The sequence below is a fragment of the Chrysemys picta genome, chromosome 9, assembly GCF_011386835.1.
Source record: "Chrysemys picta bellii isolate R12L10 chromosome 9, ASM1138683v2, whole genome shotgun sequence".
Lineage (NCBI taxonomy): Eukaryota > Metazoa > Chordata > Testudines > Emydidae > Chrysemys > Chrysemys picta.
In genome coordinates this window covers 35,479,412-35,500,684 of record NC_088799.1, presented here as the reverse complement: position 1 = coordinate 35,500,684, position 21,273 = coordinate 35,479,412, and the positions used below count along the sequence as shown (strand labels likewise).

Here is a 21,273-nt window from a genome sequence, read left to right as displayed (position 1 = left end):
CCTGCCTGGGAGGGAGGGAAGGGGGAGGGGAGGGAACCCCTGCCCGTGTGTACTCTCCCCTTGCAAGTGTCAGGAAAATAAACGGTCTCTGACTTGTTGCAACCAACCTGAGAGTGAAGACGGTTTTCTTCCACACAAGCAAACTATAAATACAACACAGAAATGAGTTTCAATCACAAAAAGAGACAGGCACTAAAGTCTCACAGAGATGCACTGAAAGCAAAGGGCTCAGATTTAGAACTGCTGAAACATACCTGGGCTGAAAAGCAGGACTGGAAGGAACCAAGAAAGGATATCTAATGAGTATTGCTGGGATGTGAAAGAGAGCTGGAACAATAGCCTGTTGTAGCACTAGATCCTGCAGGAACCTCCTTTGATGACCATAGTCAAAAAGAAACCAACTGAAACATTTGGAAAGCAGCATTTATACTCAATAGGTGTGTGCAGCAGGGGACTTGATCTGTGCTTTACCTTACTACAACTGACTTCAGGAATCAAAAAGCTTGATAGCTAAGGGAACTCCACCAGGCTACAGCTAAGGAGATAAGACTGAGGATATCCTGCACAAGTTGTAGTTTTAGAGAACATGATGTCCCTTGCTACATGACATAAAATCACTGGCTTCAGTATCATTCCTCTGTAGGAAGTGGTTAAAACACTAGTGACACTTTATAGTAAATTATTAATGCCTTAAAACTAAACAAATATTTTATTAGGTTCTTTTATTTGAAATTAGTCCACTGAAAAAGCTAAACATTCCAAAAGCAAACTAGGGCTGTCAAGCGATTAAAAAAATTAATTGTGCGATTAATCGCACCGTTAAACAATAATAGAATACCATTTATTTAAATATTTTTGGATGTTTTCTACATTTTCAAATATATTGATTTCAATTACAATACAGAATATAAAGTTGCAATGCTCACTTTATATTTATTTTTTATTACAAATATTTACACTGCAAAAAACAAAAGAAATAGTATTTCAATTCACCTAATATAAGTACTGTAGTGCAATATCTTCATAATGAAAGTTGAACTCACAAATGTAGAATTATGTATAACAAATTGCATTCAAAAATAAAATATAAAACTTTAGAAGCTACAAGTCCACTCAGTCCTACTTCTTGTTCAGCCAATTGCTCAGACAAACAAGTTTGGTTACAATTTGCAGGAGATAATGCTGCCCGCGTCTTGTTTACAGCGTCAACTGAAAGTGAGAACTGGCATTCGCAAGGCATTGTTGTAGCCGGCATAGCAAGGTTTTACGTGCCAGATGCGCTAAAGATTCATATGTCCCTTCAAGCTTCAACCACCATTCCAGAAGACATGTGTCCATGCTGATGATGGGTTCTGCTCGATAACAATCCAAAGCAGAGCGGACCAACGCATGTTCATTTTCATCATCTGAGTCAGATGCCACCAGCAGAAGGTTGATTTTCTTTTTTTGATGGTTCAGGTTCTGTAGTTTCCATATCAGAGTGTTGTTTTTTTAAGACTTCTGAAAGCATACTCTGTACCTCATCCCTCTCAGATTTTGGAAGGCACTTCAGATTCTTAAACCTTGGGTCGAGTGCTGTATCTATCAGTAGAAATCTCACATTGGTACCTTCTTTGCGTTTTGTCAAATCTGCAGTGAAAGTGTTCTTAAAATGAACATGTGCAGGGTCATCATCCAAGACCACTATAACATGAAATATATGGCAGAATGTGGGTAAAACAGAACAGGAGACATACAATCATCCCCCAAGGAGTTAAGTCACAAATTTAACACTTGTTTAAAAACAAAACAAAAAACAAACCAAAAAAGCATTATCAGCATGGAAGCATGTCCTCTGGAATGGTGGCCAAAGCATGGAAGGGGCATATGAATGTTTAGCATATCCGGCACGTAAATACCTTGCAACGCCGGCTATAAAAGTGCCATGTGAACACCTGTTCTCACTTTCAGGTGACACTGTAAATAAGAAGCAGTCAGCATTATCTCCTGTAAATGTAAACAAACTTGTTTGTCTTAGCGATTGGCTGAACAAAAATTAGGACTGAGTGGAATTGTAGGGTCTAAAGTTTTACATGGTTTTGTTTTTGAGTGCAATTATGTAACAAAAAATAATCTGCATTTGTAAATTACACTTTCACAATAAAGAGATTGCACTACAGTATTTGTATGAGGTGAATTGAAAAATACTATTTCTTTTGTTTATCATTTTTATAGTGCAAATATTTGTAATAAAAATATAAAGTGAGCACTGTACACTTTGTATTCTGTGTTGTAACAGAAATCAATATCTTTGAAAATGTAAAAAAAGATTCAAAAATATTTAATACATTTCAATTGATATTCTATTGTATTCTAAAGGATGTCAATTATTAGGAGAAAGACTGAACTGTCTTTTCAGACAAAATTGAGCTGAAAGCAAGATTCTCCAATAGTCTACTATTGTAACGGACAGAAGGCAGCATTAGAAGTTGCCTATAACATGGACATACCTTCCTTCCTGTTCCTGAGTGTGCCTTTATTGGAAAACGTTTAATATTTGAGACACGAACACTATTTGAGACATCTGACATTTAAAATTCTAGCAAACCAGGTTAATGTCAAAGACTAAAAGGATCAGGATTTGTTTAGTTTCGTGGTACATGTGCCAAGTCAGCAGCAAATTAAGCTTGACTACAGCAATCCTCAGAACATAAGGTGTAAATGCTGCTAATACCACAGGAGACTAGTTCAATCTTTCTCCAGCTTCAGTTCCATTCGTTCTCTAATGGTGGTGTGAAACTATTGCTAAAGCCACATATGAACGGACTTCTCAATTGTAATTGTCCCAGTCAGATAAAACTTTAGATATGGGCAGCTTTTCTTTGAAAAAGATTGAAGGCAAAACTAAGCCAAACCAATCAGGGAAAATAAATTTGATGTAAAACTTATCCCATTTGTTCAGTTTAGTAACTTAAGAAATGGACAGAACAAGAGAATGCATATTCCAACAAGATACCATATTTCTTGAAAAAGTCTATAAGCTTTAATATAATAGGGTATCCTTCATGATGTCCAATTTTTTTTTTTAAAGTAAGTTGTGGAATTTACAAGTGTAAAAAACAAGGAGAAAAAAATATTACGAGATTTAAGTTTGTTATGAATGCATTTTGCTTCATGAGACTTTTCAATAAATATTTGCTGAAATAGGCATTTTTATTTTTACTAAGAAAAAAAAGCACCAACATAAAAAGAGTTAGAATAAATTAAAGTTAGCACTATGTATAACAGTGTTAACTGAACAGGAATGGAAGAGTGCTCTCACCCAACACATTCCCTTCCACCGAATATGATGGAAAACACTGATTTTTAAATTAAACTGATTAAATAAAAAATCAATACTCTTACACAAGTTTTGTTCATAGATATATGTAATAGAAAGGGTATTCAATACTTCTTTTAAAAAAACACACTTCATTGTAGCTTACAGTAGCTACAACCTATTTATTTGAGTAATTGCTAGAGCATGCAAATTATCTGAAACAATGCAGAGTGCTTTGGCCACGAAATACTCAGGCATCAAGGTTAATTTAACAGCAGTACTGGCCAGTATTCAGTAACTGAATGAAATGCAGTGAACACTCATTAATTTGTTAAAACAGACAAAGTTGCGTGCCAAACATTTACTTTAAAACACATGCAAGTTTTAATTGCAATTTAAATCTGTAAAGAAAAGCTGAAGGATTCCAAAGTGCAACACAAATGAAGAAAGGTAACTTAGGTTTACAAGTGTTGGTCTGACGTTTATGTGGTTTATGATGTAGCCATTAATGTTTCTTTAGTAAAAACCATGTCAATGCCCTTCAAGAATAATGGACCAAATCCATGGGACTAGATTGGTGTCTTCTATAGGAGAGGGGCAAAGAAAAGGGTTCGTGCCTTTTTCTGGCACCAACTTCTTTGGAGAGAGGCTTTCTGTGGGCAAAGGCAAGAATTTCAAAGGCAGCACACTCTTCTAACTCTGCCTATCTTGAAGGAGGATGAGAAAAGAAACCCATTCCCTGTGGCTCAAGGGCCATACTGCAGAGATAGCTACTGTTCCAATGGCCTGTCTCTCCTTGGGAATGCAGTTCCTGAACTGACAGTGGCCTAGAGCTGCTTAACATAAGCAGCAGAAAGGACATAGGACGAACCACTACAGCTTCAAGTTATATTATTTCTTGACCATCTTTTCACATGGAAATCCAGAAGCAGAGCCTGACCTCTGTTGCTCTACCCCACAACAAAATAGTGAAGCCCTGCAGGTGCTATTCATGGAAATTCACCAGATCAGAGAAAGGCACAGAATAGTGCCACAGAAGCAGCACTGCCCCACTGCCTCTTTCGCACACAGTGAACTCCAAAAAATTATCTAGGCCACTTTTTTAAAACTAAACACGGAAGTCCAGACACTGCTTCCAATGAAGCCTGTGTGAATTTTTTCATTGACCTCAGTGGAATGAGGAGTGATAATTTCCTGGAAACATGAAAAAAGTATTAGTGAAGTAACGCAGAGATGTATGCTCCCTATTAATAAAGCGTACTACCTAATTATGCTTGAAATTTGAACTCTGAAGTAGCAAGGTCTATGGTAACCTGCCACCATTTGTGGTAGCACAAAAAGAAAATGTCAATAGAATGTCTGAGTGGATGCGTAGACAATTGAGACAATTTACCAGGAAAAAAATAAGCAGATAAAACAGTATCTAGTTTATTATGTATAGAAAGATTTCCAGAATTTACAAACACCCACATTTTTCATTCCAGGAAGAGTTTTGATTTGAAGACTTCACCCATGGTTCTTTTTTTCCTTTTTTCTCCTAACAATATATACAATGGAAGACTTTGATTTCTTTTTTCTGCTTTTTGTAAGTTTCTGTGCAATAGATGAGTTCAAGTTGACACTTGTAAATACCATCTACAGTAAGTTTATCTTCATTTGAGTTAATACAGCCTATTTTACAAGAGGAGTACAAAATTATTATTTTTTCTTTTGGAAAGAATTTAGCTCAACATCAGGGTTATCTTACAACTGATAGTATCAGTAAATATGACTGTACAATCAAGGCCCAGGGGCCAATGATTCATATTATATTATTTTCTGAATTACAATCTTAAAACAAGAATAGTACCCTACTCTATTCTTATTAGCCTTGTTTTAAGCAGGTTCCCCACTCTGTTTACAACAGAATATAGTATACCTCAGTTCCACATCAAAAAAGATGTGCTGTAGGAAAAGTTACAATTAAAAAAAAAAGTACATGTATAAATCAAAACCTATGTTAAATATTTAATACTCTTCAACCAACATTAACAGTTTTGTATGTAATAATTTACAATGATGATTTGTCATACAGGTTTTCAGCAGCAAATGAAATGTAATGTATCATGTAAATGTGCTAGTACAATACCCATTCTCACCATGACATAGTGGTGGGCACATCAGTTCATTGTGTCCAGCTAAGTCCTTATGGTAGAGGATGAAGTAATAGAGACTCATTGTCCAGGTGTCACAGTGCTTTTGCTTGGCACAACATAGAATGTGCAGTTCAGTCAACTAACTCCTGAGGTTTGTGTAAAGTAAACAAACTGAACTGGATGCATCATACCCATCTATGGACGAGGAGGAGGATGTGAGGTCCTAGTTGTGATTCATGTAACATTTATAGTCTGGATACCCATGAGTTAAAAGAAGGATTTGCTGAGGTTGTATAGGTCATCATTCTGAAATTGAAAGAGAAAGAAAATAACCATCTTAGGCTGGTAAACACACTGCTTATAATTACTGCTTTGAACAACAAAAATGACATGTGCCATTCAAACTTCAGTCTTTAGAACCTTAGAAAAGAACAACGTACATAAACTGTACTAAAACATGTAATAATTACTAAAGTATCAAAGATGTTGAAAACCAGGAATATATTTTAAATATATTTGAGAGATTCACATGTGGAAAAAAGAAAACAATTAAAAGTGTTTATATTGATTAGATTCCTTGAAACCAATTTCTACATCAAAGAAAAAAGTCCAGACCATTATACTTCTGGGGTGTTTTGTACTCTCTGCAAGGAAGATTTTGGTTAGATTTCTGACCCTACTTTCCTGCCTACCTAGGTGCACAATTTCTTGTATAAGAAGGTGCCATGCATCACTCAACATGCCCACCACTGACCATTAGTAAGTTATGAAAAACTATAAAAATGCAAATTTTGAACATTCCCATGGAGCCAGAAGTCAGGACATATTGGTGATATCCACTGACATCTTTTTAAAAATATAGTTCATATCACTGACAGAAGACTGATGCCTCATCCACACGGTGTTAGTCTGTACTAGTAGGGTATAAATTCTGGTATAACCCAGCATGTCACGCATCAACTGGCCCAAGCTGACCCTGGTGGCATGCACTAGAAGCTCCCTAGCGCACCAGGACTACTAGACTAGAATTTACATCCCACTGATGCAGACTAATGCATCATATAGACAATCTCTGACTCCTCACAGGATGTTGCAGCCATAATTCTGCTTCTGAGCCTACTCTCAGTAGGGAGGTTATCACATCATTAAAACTAAGACTTTGACAAAGTGACCCACCCACCAGCGAAAAATATTCCATAACACCACTACTTTCTGCTTAGAATTTATAAGCTAAAGATTCAGATTTTATTAAATGTGTATATTTTTCATAACATATACTAACTATGTCCTAAAAAATAGAGTAACAGTATATTTCCACCCTGCAAATAAAGACTTCCCATAGGGACGCTGAAGTAAAAACTGAAAAGGCCTCCTCTGTCCTATACTCTCTCATTTCCCAAGAAACAGAATTTACTTTGTGTGGTCCTTCAAATGAAAGGAAAATCTATCCTTGCAAATGATGCGTGGTATGCTGTGAAAACTCCCTGGAGAATTATCTCACAGATCTCTCATTTACTTTCAACTTTCTCCTGAACTCATATTGCAATCTACTGGAATGTTCCTACCAGAATATCTATATACAGCTTAACATAGCTTCACAGCTTTCAACTATGTTGGACCTAAAAATAGACAGTAATGCCATACTTTATTAAAGGACGAGTGACAAAGAAAGAAATTGCCTAATTTAAACTGAGAAGTAGTGAAATGTGCATGATTTGCTTTTCATTTCATATCATATCTGGCTCTAATCCAGCATAGCTGAATGAATTTAGTGCAAGAACAAACTGTACTCAGTAGTATGGTCACATGCTCCAACCTGCACAGTGGAAGAAACGGGGAGGGAAATGTATAGTTTTTCTACGTATGTCAAGCTTGTTGTTTTGAGATATTTTCAATAAATAAAAACAATTTACAGTGTCAAAGCAATATATCATATCTATTATCTAATGTTTCTGTAATCTACCTCAACTCCCAAATCTGTCATGCATTACTTATAAAAATCCTCTCTTGCTTCCCCCAACACAACCAGTACCATCAAGACTCTTTTGTAAAGAAACCTGGTGCAATCTCTGGGTGTTACTCCCCAGTCTTCTGTACACAGAAACTAATACAAGAGAAAAAGCATTTACTGGAGACAGGGAAATATTATCTAGCAAAATCATTCAGAAACTTCAACAGTTCTGAAGAAAATAGTAATTATGGAAGACTAGGTGCATAAGCTACCAAACCCTTTGGGAAAGTGAAACAGGGTGAAGGCTGGAGTAGGTTGTATATCTAGGAATTTCTGTGACTCAGGATGACTGGCCAAAAATATATGGAGCAGTAACTGTAGTACACTTTCAATGCATGTAAGCTGGCTCTCAGTAGTTCCTTAGAAAAGCACCATGAAAAGGATACTTATAGTAGTAACGTGGGTCAGTTTCAGATCTATTACCACACCTTCTACATCTGCAGGGTTACAACAGGATAGGATACTCTTGTAAAGATTTCCTGAAAATTATCTTGACACACTACTGTGAAGCCATATAAGCAACTTCAGTTTCCTTGTAAAATAGTTTGGAGCAAAGACACCACCACTTTAACTGGAGAATCTTTCAAGATCTCAGAACTCTGTCCATTTGAATTAAGCTTTTGAGTGTATCAGTTGTTTTTGAAACAGGAATGAAGAGATGCTCTATAACACATCCTTTGAAACACTTTTCCATAGATCTATAAAAACAGTTATCCCCTATAAGTAAAGTGATTCTACTTCTGAAGAATTTGTATTGTTCATTTAGGCAAACAGCCCATATTATTTTGGTCTCATTCTTCAAAATTTCTTTATAAAAACAAAAACAAAAAAAACTATACAAGTTCCAAGGATTCTAAAGTAGGTATCTGAAACCTGTTACACACGTCCTACGTTACAAAAACATAACACACACAAAAGTGACAAAAAACATTTAGAAACATTTGATTCTCTGCTAAGGAAAGTTTCAGCCTAGACAGTTGATTTTAAAATGACCTACTTATCAACTCCTTATCCCCTTCTGCCCCAAAAAGTTGTATAATGGAAAGACTGATAACCCATACTATAACTGCATAACTGTGGTGTGTGGTCTGATTCCACACACAACAAAAACAAAGATAACATCCATACTGAAAGCAGACCTGCTTCCTCAAGGTCACTGTAATATCGCCATAACTATATAACATAAATAGGGCCTTAGATCTGTGGGGTCTGTGTGTGTGTGTGTGTGTGCGCGCGTGTGCGCGCACACACATAAATTAGAACGTATGAAGTGCTTCACCACTAGGACCTAAAAACTTTAGAGTATTTCTTGACTTCTGTGACACAGTAACTGAATTTATTGTGGGAATGATTCCCATCTTGTGAGGATGACCGTGTCTGAATTAAATGGACAATACTGGGTCTCATCAGAAAGAGCTCCCAACATCATAGACACCCCTGGTGAAGGTAGTAGCTATTGAGAAGACTATTTTGATAGACAGGAAATATAACAATACTTCTCATAGGAGTTCAATCAAGTTAGCGCCATAAGAACCAGAATGCTGGTTGAAAATTGTGCTCTACAACCTTGTAGGGTGAAATCAGAGTAGCCTTCGTAGAGAGCCACTTAACATTGGGATGTGCAGAAAACCTCCTTTTACTTAACATAAGAACATAATGTAGCGAACAGACCGTTTAACTTGGACACTTGTGTGTCCCATTTAAAAGGTCCCCCTGGATGAACTACAGGCTTCCTCTAACCGACTTTAACTTCACATTTAGCCCCTGGACTTTTCATTTTATAGACTTCTTTCTAGGGGCTATTACTGTTGATAACCTGTGTCAATTTTTGTTTATGTCACCTCTTTCAAAACACAAGACTGTTAGGATGAGCTTGTCTGGCCCTGGATGGAGGACTGGCCCTTGGGATAGATCTCTGAGTCAGTGGCATCAGGAGATATTACGCTAGGTTGATTTTTTTTTTTTTTTAAATAGGATTTCCAGTGTTCCTCAGTTGAGGGAGCAAACAAAACCATGGGACCTTCACCTCAGCCAACAGAAATATTGACGGGATAAACAGGAATTAATGATCTCTCTCACATGAGTTCTTGTCAGGGAAGCTTATCTGTGCATGAAATTAGTATTCCCAATAGGCTTCAATAGGGACTGGACTTTTGTTAAGGCACAACTTGCTTTTTCGTCATGGGTGCCTTCATTTTTGTTTAACATTCCTCCAAGACAAGACTTTGTACCTTATATACCTAATATATCCTAAGATGCTTCAGAAACTATCATTCTGTATCTGATTTCTCTAAACACAGAGCCCTGATTAGCAGAACTGTCCAGGCAGTGATATGAGATCATTTCCTGTTTCTTTATTCATTATTATGACTGGAAGAGATCCTGGAGCACTTTGCCAGACCAAACACTAATGATCAGAGTGGAAAAAGCTGGCATCCATGTGCCAAGTAGGATTATTAGCTGTAAGATCATACAATGAGCATATGAAGACAAGTCTCCTTCTGGAAGACAGAAAAGCTCTCTGTAGATAGTTGTCAAGTAGACTTGAGAACATCCCATCTTGAACATAGGCTCCTGTAGACACTTATTCAGATGCCCATTCTCTGTCCCCAATTCTCCCAGGCTAGAAATATAGTAGGATGAGGAACTGCCCCTGAGTTCCCTCTACCAGGGAATGGGTTGTATTACTCCAATCTGTAATAAATGATGGAGGATTGCCTTCATGTCCTGCCATTTCCATAGTTGGCTTGAGACAAAACTGTGCATTCGATTCTTTCACAGCTCAGAATCCCCCCTCCCCCCCCCCGATAATGTTTAGGAACTTAATTTTGACCAATGGTGAATACCTATTAGTTCCCAAATTTAAAGAGCCTGGCACCAATTGGGGGAGATGGGGAGTTACTTGGGGGTGGAGAGGTCTACTCAAGACACAGCTGGCAGAGAGTTATGAAGATTGCTCTGAAAATATCCATCATCACTTTAACTCCTTTCATCCAAACTTGTTCCAACCACCAATGCAAAATGGTATTTTCTCCTGTTGTACTTCAGGGGCTCCTTCAACTTGCCATATGTTCTGTATTCCTTTGCATTGTGTTTGGCAGGTGCCCGGATTATAACTTGACTTTTCTGATGACTCCATGACCACCTTGTCTCTTGCCTTCCATAACTTTTTCCACTGATAACAAGAAAGGAGGAAGCCAATTTGTATAGGAATTCACTCTCAATGACCAAAGACACTCATGCTTGCAAGAAACAGAGTTGTATCCCACTATTCTGAGTAAGAGATTTATGGCATACCTAATGTGAGCACAGAGAAAGTGGCTGTCAAAAGACATTTTCCAGAGAGAAGCTCTTAGGCTGTGAAATCTTTAGTTTTGAGAGGCACTACTACTATGCAGTACTATCGAATGTTAGCACTGCTCATGCAAGGCATATGGGGATTGCAGAGGTCCTTAGATTGTCAGACAATCCCACGTAAGTCCTCCTGAGTGAGAAGCCCACTCTTTCAGGTAAAAATAATCTTCAGCTGGATATGCTGAGTCTTTAGCCACCAGGAAAGATAGCCTTGTCCATCTTCTGTAGTGTCACCAGGTAGGATTTAGACTGCTACATGCAAACAAACTGTATGCTTTAAAATGAAGGCAAGCGGACTGGAAAGAAGTAAATGGTGGGACAAGAGGCCTCTTGACATTTGTTGTTCTGCATCCTGGGCTACTCTCATCCTTCCACATGCAGCTTCCGGGGGAATGCGATGTAGAAGGTGGTGGGGTATGATGATTAAGGCTACGTTTTAGTCATGGGTATTTTTAGTAAAAGTCATGGACAGGTCACGGGCAGTAAACAAAGATTCACAGCCCATGACCTGTCCATGACTTGTGTTATATACCCATAAGTAAAACGTAGGCCAGGGAGTTGCAGGGTGGTTGCCTGAGACCCCTGCTGGTGTTGGGGGGGCAGGAGGTGGTGGTGCGGCTTGGGACCCCCCGCTGGTGTTGGGTGTGGGGACAGGGAGCGGCCTCTCAGGCTCCCTACTGGGCTCCGCACAGCTCCCTGGAAGTGGCCAGCATGTCCCTGCAGCTCTTAGGGGGAGGAAAGGCCAGATAGGCTCTGCGTGCTGTCCTGCCATGAGCTCCAGCTCCCATTGGCCAGGTATTGCAGCCAATGGGAGCTGCAGGCGGTGCCTCCGGGCAGGAGAGGCACACAGAGCCCTCTGGCCCCTCCATCTCAGAGCTGCATGGATATGCCAGCCGCTTCCGGAGAGGGTCCGCTCCCGCACCCCAACTGCCAGCCCTCAGGCTCCCTCAAACACCCGGACTGGCCCAGGGACTGCCTGATCTGCTCTGGCAGCCCCACAGCCAGCCGCACCAGAAGTCACAGAGGTCATGGAATCTGTGACTTCCGTGACAGACACGGAGCCTTAATGATGATCCACAATGGCAGCTGAGCATTACAGCCTGGTTGGAATGGCAGAGTGACTTGCAGCAGCAGCTAGGTACAATAGCCCAGATGGAGGACCATGGTGACACAGCAAAGGACATTAACCTCATATTTTCTTAGTCTTCGGGATGGTTAGAAAATCCTATTAGTTTCTTATGATATCTCCCCACAGAGCATGAGAAGGGATATAAATATTTATCTAGAGAGCCACTGATCTTGGCCACAGTATCAAAATTCTCTCTTTTGTTTTGTTTTATTATTTTTGATCCTCTCACTCTGATTCAGACAGTGATTCTTCCTCCCCGAGGAGGAATTTTTATTAATAAAATAATATTTCCTTCCCCTGTGGTGTTTAGCTCTGTGCTCCTGATTGAAAGGGTGAAGTGAAATTGGGCTCAGGGATTACCCTAGAAATATTTCAGGTGATTAGGACCCTCAAAGAAGTTGTGTTTATTGTCTACTCTGCGGCTTGTTTCAAGGCCTCTGGCATTATGACTCACAAAAAGGTAGCGAGAGAGACACCTGTCACTGGAGTCAGCTTTATCAGTCCCGCTTGAAGCTTTTTTGCTAGGACCCTGCCCAGATTGGAATGTGAGGGAGAAACTGCATTCTGTGCACAGAGAAAGCTAAATTGCCCCATAGGACACTTGAGCGAGGGCACTGTCTAAACATGAGATGCAGACCTTTCCTTGTGCCTCTGGCTTTCTGTATGAAACCTGCCACTTCAGAGCCTCGGTTGCAGAAGCAGAGTCATGGAGAAAGAGTCCCCAAAAGGCAAGTACAGCCAGGGGGCCGAATTGATATTAAGATGGCCAAATTATTGAGCCAAATTGTTACCCAGCAATTTGAAATAAAATTTTGGAGTTTTCCTCAGAAAATCTCTAACAGTGGATCCTCATCTGTGAAAGATGAAAATACAACCAAAACAGAATATAGTTAGGGACAGTTTATTACAAAATGATCTACAGATTATCCCAGCAGGCTGAACATTAAGAGGTTTTATTTGTACATTAAATTACTATAGTCCAGTCATACTCCGTGTTGAAATACAAAAACTTAACAGCTATTTACTACCTTTTCTTGAACAGGCTGTTCATTATTCCCTAGTTTTCACTTTTGTCAAATAAAAATCCAGTCCTTCCTCAATTTTGGCCATTTGGGACAAAAATTAAATTTTGACTTCATTGTTTTGTCCAGTAATTTAAACTGCAAAATAGATTTCTGAATAAACCTCTCAAGTTAATGAGTACCAGAGCATTAGGAATATATGATCTCACTAATGCGCCATACTGAGATTTAACACAATGCTTCAGGTTCAAATGCAGAAAACCAAAAAGGAGAGGGAATTTTTCATTAAAGTTATGATTTAGATACACACTTCCATATTTAGTTGTGCCATGTATATCATTTTATACATATATATTTTACACGAGGTTCCTGAATTAAACCGTAAATTAAGTAATGCCCAATTATATTACCTATCCTAACAAAGATAAACCTGCTTCACTAATTTGCATGTGTTCGACTGTGCAACCCGGACTCACATTGGCGAACGTTACATGACAAGTAGTATGCTTTTCAATGGCAAAAGTTGTGGTGTCTCCTTTAAAATTATTCAATGGCAAATGCAGAAATTATTCTTTTATTATGGTGTTTTTGCATCATGTTCTAATTTTAGGTACTGAACTTGCTGTCCAGAGTTTATGCCACATATTTTATTTGAAATTTTCCACAACTGTGAAACAGCAGGGATAATACACTATAATTCTAGTAGCACATGTTCAACACCTGAGTTACAGACCCGAAACAGCCTAAACAGAACATAACAAATTTTAGTTTGTAATCCATTGGTAGTATATTTAAAAATACATGTTTCATATTTTCTAAAATTCTACTAAATGAAAAAGGACTCAAAATGTTTCTTTTAAGTAAATATTTAAAGTTTTTCTCTCAAACAGTAAGAGCATTTTATTTGTCCTCTCCCCAATGTACTATTAAATTGTTTCAATGGGGAAAGCGCCTGATATAGATTTAAGTCATCATCTGGGTATCCTATTGTTTCTTATCAACAAGCATCAGTGTTTCCTTAACAACATACAAAACAGCACACACAAGACAAATGTTTTAATAGATGGTGCTAGGACTAGAGCGAGCTGAGGTAAGGATCATTAACATTACTGACATCATTGTTGGCAGCTTAACAAAAGGGAAAACCTGTGTTTAATCTATTTCCTACTCACCACAGGCTGTAGTGGAGTCCCCAGTAATATGGTTTGTGGTTAACTTTATGGAAGAAGTTGGTAATGCAAGAAAAATGCACTGAAACAAACAAGCATCTTTAAAAGTTACTACATGGTATGTTTGACAAGTGATCTCTGCTCATCATCTGTTAAAAGATACAGTTAACACTAATGTATGATCCAGTTGGCAGAACTTTCTTTTCACTGGGTTTTTAAGCCAGAATGGATACAAGACAGCTCAACTGTAGTTCCCAATACTATTAAAGCCTATTTTAAGATTTCATATTAGCAACATATGATTTACTTCTCCTGGAGAAAGCAACTGAAGACTTTCTGAAGTTCACTTATTTCCCTTTAGGGGTAAATTAAAAAAAAGGGAGGGGCATTTAAGACTAACTATCCTAAAACAGTAAATAGTCTAGACAAAAAGAATTTTTTTTCCTGAAGTCAACTGAAACCTCATGCATACAAGGGAAGTGTGCTTAAAAAGTATTCAATTTATCAGCCTCATTCTTTCCTCCCCAAGCAATTCTTGTTGAAAAACACAAGACTAAAATATCTCCAAGCTACAAAAATGAAAAATAGGGCTGTTATAGCAAAAGAAGCATTCCAGCCTCCCATTTAAATTTCTTATTCTGATTTATTGGGTGCCAACACTGTGTTTGGTGCTGTACAAGGCATATGTAAAACAGTCCCATGCAAACTACATGATTATCATGTTTAAAAGAAGAAATGCAAGTACACCTCTACCCCGATATAACGCTGTCCTCAGGAGCCAAAAAAAAAAATCTTACTGCATTATAGGTGAAACCGCGTTATATCGAACTTGCTTTGATCCGCCTGAGTGTGCAGCCCCGCCCCCCCAGAGCACTGCTTTACCGCATTAGATCCGAATTCGTGTTATATCAGGTCGTGTTATATCGGGGTAGAGGTGTATGCACTTTTCTTCACAATAATTTGACTCAGCTGAAATTGTTCTCAGTTCAGCAAATAGATGCAACTAGTTTACTACTGCTTAACATGACAGTCAAATAGGGCAAAATGCATCTCCAGTAATACTGGATCTACTTGGTATACTGTGACATTACATTGTAATTTCAACTGAATGTCAATACAATAAAAAAAACACAGACAGAAATGGGGGACAACAGCTAGAAGGTGATTAAGGTAGGGATGTCTCTCCCCCCCTCCACAAAGGTAGCAACAGGGAAATTAAAAACAAACAAACAAAAAAAGTTTAACAACTGTTGTTTTTTGGGGGGGAGGGGAGGAGGAGAAGAGAGCAGGTCACCATACATGAAAATATTCCTGGATAGACTGAAAAACTGTCAATTATGGGATGGTGATAGAATACTCAATACTGTAACAATATACTGTGCTACCATTCTATCTTCCTTTATTGTAGGCAGGAAAAAAAAAACCCCACACATACTTTGGATGAGCTTTAGTCTAAGCAAATAGTGCCTGTCTAATGTACAGCCTGGATTTTTCAGACTGCTGTCAGTTTTTCGCTACCCCTAATTCAGAATCCTGCTCTGCAAGACTTGGACAGATGAATCTCTGCTGAACAGGGCAGTCTGCTCTGCAATTGCTAAGCTCTTGGTCAGGCAGCTACCTTGGAGGTTTGGGAAAGGGAAAGCACTCAAGACCCCTATTCAATACAGATAGTGTTTATAATATAATATATGGAGATATACCTATCTCATAGAACTGGAAGGGACTCTGAAAGGTCATTGAGTCCAGCCCCCTGCCTTCACTAGCAGGACCAAGTACTGATTTTGCCCCAGATCCCTAAATGGCCCCCTCAAGGATTGAGCTCACAACCCTGGGTTTAGCAAGCCAATGCTCAAGCCACTGAGCTATCACTCCCCCCCAAAAGTATGTGGAGATATACCTATCTCAGAGCTGGAAGGGACAACCTTGAAAGGTCATTGAGTCCAGCCCCCTGCCTTCACTAGCAGGACCAAATACTTATTTGTCCCAGATCCCTAAGTGGCCCCCTCACGGACTGAACTCACAACCCTGGGTTTAACAAACCAATGCTCAAACCACTGAGCTATCAAACTGGGAACTATGTAAAGAGGTTCACTTTATTCCAAACCCCACATTTTTCCTTGTCCTCTCCCCATCCCTACAACAGATATGCAGAAATCAAGCTCTTCCCAACTTCAAAACTCTGTTTTCATTTGGTGGGAAGAATCTTTCTCCAGACTTGTACAGACAAGGCAGGACTAATTATGGGGGAGAAGGAATTTAATTTTTTAAAATTTCTTCCCCATCCCTTGTTTTTCCTCTCTCTATTCTTCCTATCTCCCCTTGTGGGTCCGGAGACAGAATAGGCCCACTGCTTCTTCATGCATGTCATAAGAGGTGACTAAAAGGAGGCTGCCTGGAGAGGGATGGGCTCTGCCAGATTAGAAATTTGCCCAAGACACACCATATGATGAGCAAGTCAACCATGTCCATAACGGATTGGTTGCAGCCTGGGTTAATAATGACCGCGCCATCCGTCTTCCACCAGGGCGGATGCAACGAGTACACTACTGGTGTAACCCCAACAAAGAGGATCCGTGAAACAGATAACATTACCATAGCCACATGGAATGTAAGGACATTGAGACAAATAGGGAGGTTGAAAGAACTCACGTACAAAATGAAACAATACACCTGGCACCTCCTAGTAATCTCTGAGGTCAAATGGAAGAATTTTGGAGAGGCACTAACAGAAGAAGGCTATGTATTCTATTACAGTGGAGAGGACAAACATGTAAACGACGTAGGATTTCTTGTGCATAAAGATAAAGAATTCAGTATTAGGATGCCGCCCAATGTCCAGCAGGCTTATTTCCCTCTGTCTAAAGGCAGTACAATTTAATATGACAGTGGTACAAGTCTAAGCTCCTACAACAAACTATGACGATGAGCAAATTGAAGATTTTTACAATCAGCTCCAAGACATCATCAATAAGGTACACAAGAAATATATCCTGATTGTAGAGGGAGATTGGAATGCTAAAGTGGGTACTGATGCACAGGCAGATTGGCGAGATTATTGTGGCCTGTTCTGCAACGCGGTAATGAATGAGAGAGGATTGAGACTTTTGGAGTTTGCTAGCCATAACAATCTGGTTTTTGCAAACACATTAGGAGCACATAGAGCATCCAGACGATCAACATGGCATATACCTGATGGTCTACATCACAGCCAGATCGACTACATCATGGTGCAAAACCAATTTCGTTCTGGGATTAACAGAGCTAAAACAAGGAGCTTTCTCCAGTGTTGATATTGGAAGTGATCACGACCTTGTGACATTAAACTTTTGGCTGTGGCTAAGAAAAATTGTTAGGCCAAAGTTCACCAGAACCAAGTTTGACTTAGAAAGACTCAGAGAGCGAAACGTTGCAGAGTCATTCCAAGCAATGATTGGCGGAAAATTTGCCCCACTGCTTGCTCTAAAGGAAGATGTAGAAACAATGACCAACAATTTCAACACTGTAATGAATGAGGCAGCAATGGACATCTTTGGGAAACATCGTAGGAAGACAAAACCATAGGTCACAAATGAAATACTACATGTGTGTGACATTAGAAGAGAATTTAAGAGAGATAACTGTAGTGAAGGAGCTGATAAATACAGAGTGATTAGCAGAAAGATCAAGAAAGGAATGAAGGTGGCCAAGGAGATATGGATTGAAAAACAATGCTCTAAAATTGAAGAGTGTATCAATAATAAAAATAGCAAATGAGCCTTCCAGGTTGTAAAAAGATCTGATGAAGGAAAGATGGACCAAAGCTAATCCAATTCAAGACAAAGAAGGGAACAGTCTTACAGAAGAAAGGGACGTCATCAATAGGTGGACAAACTACTGCTCTGATCTGTACAACCACCAGACAAATGGAGATCCTAGTGTCCTACACAGCCCAGATTCAACACAGGAGGATAACTTTGCATTACTGCACGAAGAAGTGGAGACAGTTGTGAAATCATTCAAGAATGGAAAGGCTACAGGTATTGACAACATCCCAGCTGAACTGATGAAATTTGGAAGAGAAATAGTTACAGATGTACTCACCAAGATCTGCAACAAGATATAGCCAACCAGTGAGTGGCCCTCCACGTGGACACAGTCATTAATCATCACTCTGCCAAAGAAAGGCAACATGCAATTCTGTCAAAATTACCAGACCATAAGCTTAATTAGCCATCCCAGCAGTGATGTTGAAAGTCATATTGAACAGATTGAAGCCACAAGCAGAGAATATCATCACTACAGAACAGGCTGGCTTTTGTACTGGAAGAAGTACCACAGAACAGATTTTCAACCTTCCTGTTCTATGCGAGAAGAAGTACTTACAACATCAGCAGGACATCTACCACGTCTTTGTTGATTTCAAGAAAGCGTTTGACGGAGTATAACACGAAGCTCTCTGGGCAGTGAAGAAGTATAATGTTGGTTATAAGCTTATTCTTATCATTAAACAACTGTATGCCAAGGCCAGCAGTGCAGTTCTCATCAATGGCACAACAGGAGAGTGGTTTCCCACCACTGTTGGAGTCTGGCAAGGCTGCCTTCTTTCGCACACACTGTTCAACATCTACTTGGAGTGCATAATGATTGATGCCCTAGAAGATCACATATGCAGAGTCAGCATTGGGGGGGGGGGGGGGGGTGAACAATCTCAAATCTTCGGTACGCTGATGACATTCATGGCCTGGCAGGCAGCAAAGATGAACTTGCCAACCTTGTGAAACGATTGGATGAAACCTCCGCAGAATACGGCATGGAAATCAGTACAGAGAAAACCAAGCTGATGACAAACAAATGTGACAGGATCAGCTCACATATCACTGTCAATGGACAAGAGCTGGAGACAGTGAAACAGTTCAAGTATTTGGGAGCAACCATCATTGATGAAGGATCAAAGGCAGAAATACTGGCAAGAACTGTGCAAACAGCAGCAGCGGCAAAGCTAAAGCCAATTGGAGGAATAAGAACATCTCCCTGGAATCCAAACAAACTGCTGCATGCATTGGTCATCTCCATTTTTCTGTATGCGTGAGAGACATGGATCCTTTGGCAGAATTTGAATGGAAAATACAGATAGAAGAGATGAGATACTTCAGTAAAATCCTGGGCCTCTCCTACTTCAACCATGTCACCAATGAAGAGGTCCGCAACATCATCACCCAATGCGCGGGTCATATGAAGACCTCCCGATGACCGTGAAAAAGCGCAAACTGAAGTGGTACAGCCATGTAACAAGATCATCGGGCCTATCCAAGATCATCCTCCAAGGGACAGGTGAAGAGAAGAAGAGATGGATTGGCAATATAAAAGAGTGAACAAGAATGGATTTTGCAGAGACTCAAGCACTGACACACAATCGTCAGGGGTGGATACAATTGGTTGATTGCTCATCAGTTATGTTGCCCCAGTGACCAATGCAGTTATGGGAGTGGTGATAGTGGTGATGATGACGACGACGACATATAGTATTCTTCCCCCTCCTACTATTTCACTCCTTTAGCTAAATTCCCCCATTTCACCTCACATGCAATTTCTTCATTCTGCCAGTGGGAAATGCAGGACTCTCTCTACCCTATCTGCTGGAAGCCTGATCTTTACCTTCTGCACTAACAAATCAGAAGATATTCTGCTGAGCAGTTTTCAAGTAGATGTTGCCTGGCAGACCTTGTCTTCAGAAGTTCAAAAAAGCTGTGTACTTAACTTGAGTTACTTAAAGACTATGACTTTACTTTGACCATGTGAGAGCTACAAGCTAGCTTGTCATCACTAAGATTTTTACCTCAAGTTTGCTAACTCGAGTTAAGAATAGACCTTTCTTCCTAGTGAAGACAGATGCAGAGAATGGTCTTACTGAAAATGAGAGCTATCGTTTTAGCCAGTTTAGGAGAAGGGAAATGGTGCAGAAGACAAGATGAAAAGGGTTGTGGGGGGGGGGTGGGAATTTAAGGAGTGCAAGATGTAGAACTGAAGGCAAAGGATGGGGTGTGAAATGGAGTAGCAGATGACTACATGAAAGAGAGAAAATAAATGGGGGAGTGGGGCTTGTGACAGAGTGGAATATATCTGGATCCAACTGTGAACTCCTTTTTTTTACTATGATGTCCATTTTGTATTATGTGCTGATCACGTCTCAACTTGCTCAAGAAAAACAAGGTGGGTAAGGCAACATTTTTTTTGGATCAACTTCTGTTGGTGAAAAAGACAAGACCTGAAAAAGAACTCTGCATAGCTCAAAAGCTTGTCTTTATCACCAACAGAAGTTGATCCAATAAATGGACCACCTCACCCACTTCGTTTCTCCAATACCCTAAGACCAACACAGCTAGGACACCACTGCAAACTTGTGCAAGTCAAGCCTATTAAGTTACATTACAGATAGCCATCCTGCCCATGAAAAGGGCTTGACATCCCACTGAAGAATCACCATCAATCAAGGCATCAGTGTGGTGCTATCAACTTTGAATGTCTCAATTACTGGCACAATCCTTTTTTCTACACAGGTGAGGCAAGACTGACTGGGGAGGGGGCTGGAGCCTTGCAGTTGAGCACATACAGGGGCTGCTCTAGCTGTAAGCAAACTACGCAGTTGTTTATGGTGGTAGATTTAGCCCAGTCACCCTCCATGAGTGGCACTGCATCCCACGTACCAGGTCACAATGTCACTCCCCCACCTCCCATCATGTCAGAGGGCTGGCAGCTGGCTGCCACCCTAGGCTTATGGGGGTGGAGGGACCGTACATTGAAGTTTCAGCTAGGGCTGCAGATTGTCTTGTGCAGCTTCTGAGTGTATGGCATAAGGAGACAGACTTTACCTAAGAAGGGGAGCTGCTCTGAAGCAGGATGCCAACCATTGCCATATGTAAGCAGAACATGCAGGAGAGAGGGCAGGAGGGACTGCCAAGCATAAGTGCTGATTAACTTCAGCCTTACAGATGGGGTGAGACCTAACATGGGAAGGGTGCATCTCAGGACTTTGGTTATTTTTCAAGTTTCAGAGTGGTAGCCATGTTAGTCTGTATCATCAAAAAGAACGGGGAGTACTTGTGGCACCTTAGAGATTAACAAATTTATTTGGGCATAAGTTTTTGTGGGCTAAAACCCACTTCATCAGATGCATGC

At 39.9% G+C, this 21,273-nt stretch overlaps 1 protein-coding gene across 8 annotated transcripts in view; it reads right to left on the bottom strand.

Annotated features, from left to right (window-relative positions):
- The window catches only part of IRS1 (insulin receptor substrate 1), a 182,952-nt gene that overhangs the window by 93,470 nt on the left and 68,209 nt on the right, over positions 1 to 21,273 (bottom strand). For 4 of the 8 annotated variants that reach the window (XR_010590660.1, XR_010590662.1, XR_010590661.1 and 1 more), the window contains exon 2: positions 5,437 to 5,739. The gene's annotated coding sequence lies outside the window, so the exon portion shown is untranslated. Of the gene's footprint in view, positions 1 to 4,704; positions 5,740 to 21,273 lie in introns of those variants that run through there. The other 4 variants (XR_006175227.2, XR_002888459.3, XM_024103218.3 and 1 more) reach the window with 2 other exon arrangements.